The following is a 6,196-nucleotide window of genomic DNA, read 5'->3' on the forward strand; positions in this document are numbered from 1 at the left end:
TGGCAGCCGGGTTTATCATTGAAGTATTTCATCCTGAGTGGTTGGCTAACCCGGTGCTGGTACTTAATAAGAATGGAACTTGGTGCATGTGTGTAGACTACACAGATTTAAACAAGGCTTGTCCGACTGATCCTTTCGCCCTCCCTCGTATTGATCAGATTATTGATGCTACGGCGGGTTGTGAGCGTTTGAGTTTTCTGGATGCTTATTCTGGTTATCATCAGATCAAGATGGTAGTTAAGGACCAGGAGAAGATAGCTTTTATAACTCCCTTTGGAGCCTTTTGCTATGTGTCTATGCCTTTTGGGCTCAAGAGTGCCCAGGCGACTTATCAGTGCTGTGTGCAGAATTGTCTTCGTACTCAGATCGGGTGCAATGTTCATGCTTATGTGGATGATATTATTGTGAAGTCCAGGAAAGAGGAGACGTTGATAGATGATTTGAAATAAACTTTTGATAATCTCCAAATTTATAAGATTATGCTTAATCCGGCCAAATGTGCCTTTGGTGTACCGGCAGGCAAGCTCTTGGGATTTTTGGTGTCTAACAGAGGCATTGAGGCTAACCCGAAAAAGATCAAAAGAATTACTTCTCTGGCTAAACCGGCGTGTATCAATGATGTTCAATGTCTGGCGGGTCGTATTGCAGCATTGAGCCATTTGATCAGCCGGTTGGGGGAGAAAGATATCCCTCTATATCAGATGATGAAAAAGACAGACAGTTTTGTCTGGAGTGATGCTGCTGATGCGGCGTTTGAGGACTTGAAAAAGCAGTTAGCCGAGCCACCTGTCCTTACTGTTCCTATTGATAAGGAGCCATTGTTGCTATATGTGGCTGCCAATGCCAGGGCTGTCAGTGTGGCTATTGTGGTAGAGAGAAAGGAGGTAGGCAAGGAATATCCGGTTCAACGGCCGGTTTATTACATCACTGAGGTTCTCATTGAGTCCAAGCAGAGATACCCACATTGGTAGAAGTTGGTGTACAGAGTTTTTATGGCAAGCCAGAAGCTTAAATAGTATTTTCAGGGTCATCCCATCACTGTGGTCAATTCTACCCCTTTGGGAGATATAATCCAAAACAGGGAAGTAACTGGCGGGGTTGCCAAGTGGGCTATTGAGCTTGGACCTCGCGGGTTAAGATATATGCCTCGTACGACAATCAAATCCCAGGCACTTGTGGATCTCATAAATGACTGGACAGAGTTGCAGAGACCGGAGGAAAAACCGGATAACACATATTGGACTATTCACTTTGATGGGTCCAGACAATTGGAGGGCTCGGGGCTGGAGTTGTGCTAGCTTCCCCTCGAGGTGATAAATTTTGTTATGTTCTCCGCTTAATGTTTCCTTGCACTAACAATGCAGCGGAATTGAGCTTGAACATAAGCCGGGTTAGGTGCTTTGGTGACTCAGATTTGGTAGCTCAACAAGTATCAGGTACTTGGGACTCCAAAGACCCACTCATGGCGGCTTATCGACGGGAGGTGGATGTTATTGCTGGTCACTTCAAGGGTTATCAGGTTGAGCATGTGGACCGGAGAAAGAATGAAGTGGCGGACGCTTTAATCCGGTTGGGTTCTCAACGTAAACCAGTGCCGCCCAATGTTTTTCTTGATGTCCTTCATAACCCGTCGGTCAAGTTACCCACGGAGGAGGATTTGGCTATCCATGACCCAAAGGCTCAGTTGGTGGCAGCTCTTCATGGTATCCCGGATTGGACAGTTCCCTATTTGGTGTATATGACCCGGGGCGAGTTACCTGAAGATGAAGTTTCGGCCAGGCAGATAATCCGGCGGTCTAAGTCAATGACTATTGTCAATGGAGAGTTGCATCATTGTAGTGTCACAGGGGCGTTTCTGCGCTGCGTGTCTCCAGAAGAAGGTTGTGAGATCCTATGTGAGATCCATGAAGGGGCTGTGGTCATCATGCCGTTTCAAAATCTCTGGTAGCCAAAGCTTTTCGTCATGGTTTTTATTGGCTGACGTCTCATGCTGATGCTAAGGACTTGGTCAGAAGTTGTGACGGTTGTCAGAAATTTGCACGTCGAGCTCATGTTCCGGCTCAGGAGTTAAGGATGATTCCAATTACTTGGCCATTTGCAGTCTGGGGACTTGATATGGTTGGGCCCTTTAAAAGATCCAAAGATAAGAAGACCCACCTCTTGGTGGCAGTTGACAAGTTTATTAAATGGGTAGAGGCAGAGCCAGTGAGTAAGTGTGATGCAGCAACGGTAGTTCAATTCATGAAGAAGGTGATTTTCCGCTTTGGATTTCCACATAGCATTATAACTGACAATGGCACTAACCATTCCAAGGGAGCTATGGAAGATTTTTGTCAACGTGAGCATATCCGGCTTAATGTATCATCAGTGGCTCGCCCCCAGTCTAATGGTCAGACTGAGAGAGCCAACCAAGAGATTTTGAGAGGAATCAAACCCCGGCTTGTAGTTCCCTTGCAGAGGACGCCGGGTTGTTGGGTCGAGGAGTTACCTTCTGTGTTATGGAGCATTAATACCACCCCCAACAGGACTACGGGTTATACGCCTTTTTCATGGTTTATGGAGCAGAGGCAGTTCTCCCTAGTGACATCTGTCATGACTCACCCTACATGGCGGCTTATGTTGAAGCTTACAGTGAAAAAGTATGTCGGGACACACTTGACCTGTTAGATGAAGAGCATGACATCACAGCGGCTCATTCGATGATTTACCAGCAAGATCTGCGTCGTTACCACAGCCGCCGGGTTAAAACCAGAACTTTTCAAGAAGGCGATCTGGTGCTCCGGCTCATCCAGGATCAGACTGATATGCGCAAGTTATCCCCGCCTTGGGAAGGACCCTTTGTGGTCAGCAAGAATCTAAATAACGGGTCATATTACCTTATCGATGTTCGAGACCACAAGGACTCACGCACGTCGAAGGAGGAGACCCACCGGCCTTGGAATATTGCTCAGCTTAGGCCATACTACACTTGAGCCACAAGCTCTCCTTATGTACATATTTAGACAATGTATATATTATGATTGATGTAATAAACCGGCATCCTTGCTAAAGCGAGGCCAATGTCATTCTTTTAAATAAGTTTTATCCGGCTATCAAGCCCATATAATAAGAGCACAGCTCTGGTTACCTTGGTAATCCGGCTATCAAGCCCATAAAATAAGAGCACAGCACTGGTTACCTTGGTAATCCGGCTATCAAGCCAATATTATAACTTCATATGAGCATAGCTCTGGTCTACTTGGAGGCTTCAATTAAAGGGACCAAAGAGTCTGTTGCACAGCACGGCTCAAACATAGGTACCCCTTGGGCACAGCCCACATAATCACTTGGGGGCTTGATCGTATTCGAATCATAGCTACACCTCTTGATTGCCATAAGGCTACCAGGGAAATCACTTGGGGGCTTGGTCGTATTCAAACCGTAGCACACCTCTTGATAGGCATAAGGCCACCAGGGAAATCACTTGGGGGCTTGGTCGTATTTGAACCATAGTTACACCTCTTGATAGGAGTAAGGCCACCAGGGAAATCATTTGAGGGCTTTGGTCGTATCCAAACCATAGCTTAAACCCTCTTGATCAGTGCAAGACCACAATTATGACTATTTAAATCCTTCTTGATTTTTTCGGTTTATAATGTTTTATGAGTATGTTTTATCTATACTTATTAACCCGGCATGGCCTTTGACTATAAGTCACCAGCAAGTGGAAAGCTACTATCCGGTGTTTATTGATCCGGCCTGGGCCCGTTCGTAAACCGGCAAACAGATGATGATTACCAGTATTCAAGTTATGGGTTATCACCCTTATTATACCGGATTGCTAAGCCAGCAGTGTGATAAAATATCACAGGTATGGTATATCTTACATTGTATATGGTTATTTTTATGCTTATCCACGGTTATAAACTATGTTGTTGGGCAAGATAACCCGTCTAGCGATACACCGCTAGGATGTTTTTTATTTTATTAATTGCAGGAGCAGATTCTATGGTGCTAAAATATTATAAGCAGACATAGCATATATTAACATGGCGGATGAACAGTGTCATGCAAAGTAAATATGCATGATGGCATAGCAGACCAAGTGTTTCAACTAGCCTATTACAAGGCGGTTTGTTGCCCATAAGAATAATTGTTTCAAAAAAGTCTTGTAGAGGGAAGAAGATAAACCGGCTATCGGTTTATGAATCTTGATCGGGCTGGCTTGAAGGTTGTGGATCATCCTACACCGGTTCACCCTCCTCTTCTCTACCCAGTTGCTGGAAGTCATTGGTTGACCAATGGATCCCAGTTAAGGCTCTGAATACAGCTTCATCGCTTATACGTGAGGAGGGATCAACATCAGGAGCATAAGTATGCTTACGGATTGGCGGAATAAGATCCGGAGCGTTGCAACTTGGCGGATTAACCTTCTTGTTGTTGTCATCATAAATATCATGATAATGTGACAAATCAGTTTCTTCAGCCAATTTGCTAGCCAGTGGACGCATCTCCCTTGTCAAAGCTCTGAGGTCATCATTATCAAAATCTGACCCGTGCTCTTTTATGCTAGGATAGCCCTTTCCAAGATCGGCCGGATCAAGATCAGAGATCCAGGCTTTGGCTCGCGTCAATGCGGTAAGAGCACCCACCCTGGCAGCCGATTTCTTTAGTTCCTCAATCTGGGCAGGCATCACAGCTAGCCTTACCAATGTATCTTTGATCAAAGTTGGGGGCGGTTTATCATGAGAAGCTGTGCAGATGACCCGTTGTACGCTGGTATATAGCTGTTCTATAAAGGTATAGGCATCCTTCAGACTTTGACGCATGTCTGAGCCCAGATGAGCAACATGACTCCCTACATTGACAAAATTGGTAAACCGACAGTCTATTTGATAATACATGTTTACGGTTTGTGAAGATGATTACTCACCAAAGACAGCAGTAGTCATGGAACTTATTTGCCACTTTAAGCCAGTTAATTCCTCCGCGACCGGATTAAGGGACGCTTCAGCATCCTCGGCCTTCTTCAGCAGAGTGGCTTTTTCTGTATCCTAGCCCGCCCGCTCACTCTTAAAGTTCTCTTTTAGCTTTTCCATAGTTGCTAAAGCATTGGTCATCTCTTCTTTGGCCTTGGAAGTCTAGGCTTGTTGAGTTTTGATATTCTCTTGAAGGTCGGTGACTTGGGATTCCTTTTTGATAAGCTCAGCCTGCAAGAGGTATGCAATTTGTAAGTTGGCAGTATACATTTGAAGTCCCAAGCACATGACAAGTCATACACTTGGCACTTGGGAGCTAATGGCTATTGTTTCTTCTCCAAAAATATTACAAAGTCCCAAGCACATGACAAGTCATATACTTGGCACTTGGGGACTAATGCATATTTGTTCAAGTTAAAGACTATGGATTTTGCTGCCATCAATCAACTTGGTGGTTCATCGGTTTACACAGATTTGTATATGAATGTTGAGTTTGATAAATAAGCCCCAGTTCATCTTGAAAAGATAAACCGGTCCTTAGGAGTTACACAGTGAAGGTTGAAGTATTTTCTACAAAGTCCCGGCTCATATCAGTACTATAAACCGTCCCTTGGGGGCTACTGGAGTTAGTAGCACTAAACTGGTTATAAGGGAAGAGTAGTTATACATAAGTGTTTACCTCATATCGCTCCTTCATCATGTTCAATAACCCGTCGTCATAATCACGGCTTCTATACAGCCGTTTTAAAAACCCAGAGTGGATATCTTGGGTGCTGAGATGGGCATAGCTTTCCAGATCCACCTTCCACTTGCCCTTGTCTACAGTAGAACATTCCTCTTTGGCGCTATGTTTTGACAGAGCAGTGGGGTTGCCAGGGGCTGTATAGCTAACGCCAGTAACTACAACATCGTTCATTTTGTCATCAGCAGCTTTGGTTGGACTTGGCGGGTTATCATCATGAGCCATCGGATCAATTTCCACTTGCTCAACAAAGGTGTCATGGTCTTGTGCTGGCGGATCATCAAGGACAGCATCAGTATTTCATTCAGATGGTTCTGGAGTATTTTCTGGGTCAGCTGATGTGTCATCATCAGCCGGTTTATTCAATTTGGCCTTTTTGTTGGGTCTGGCCTTGGCTCTAAAATGAATGGAACTAAAGGTTAGCATATTAAGCAGGCGCAAGGTGTAAAGGGTTAGTTTTGATATGCTCACCCAGGAACAGTTTTAGGAGGTGGAA

This window comes from Triticum urartu, chromosome 6A (assembly GCF_056163025.1).
Source record: "Triticum urartu cultivar PI428250 chromosome 6A, HENAU_Tu73, whole genome shotgun sequence".
Lineage (NCBI taxonomy): Eukaryota > Viridiplantae > Streptophyta > Magnoliopsida > Poales > Poaceae > Triticum > Triticum urartu.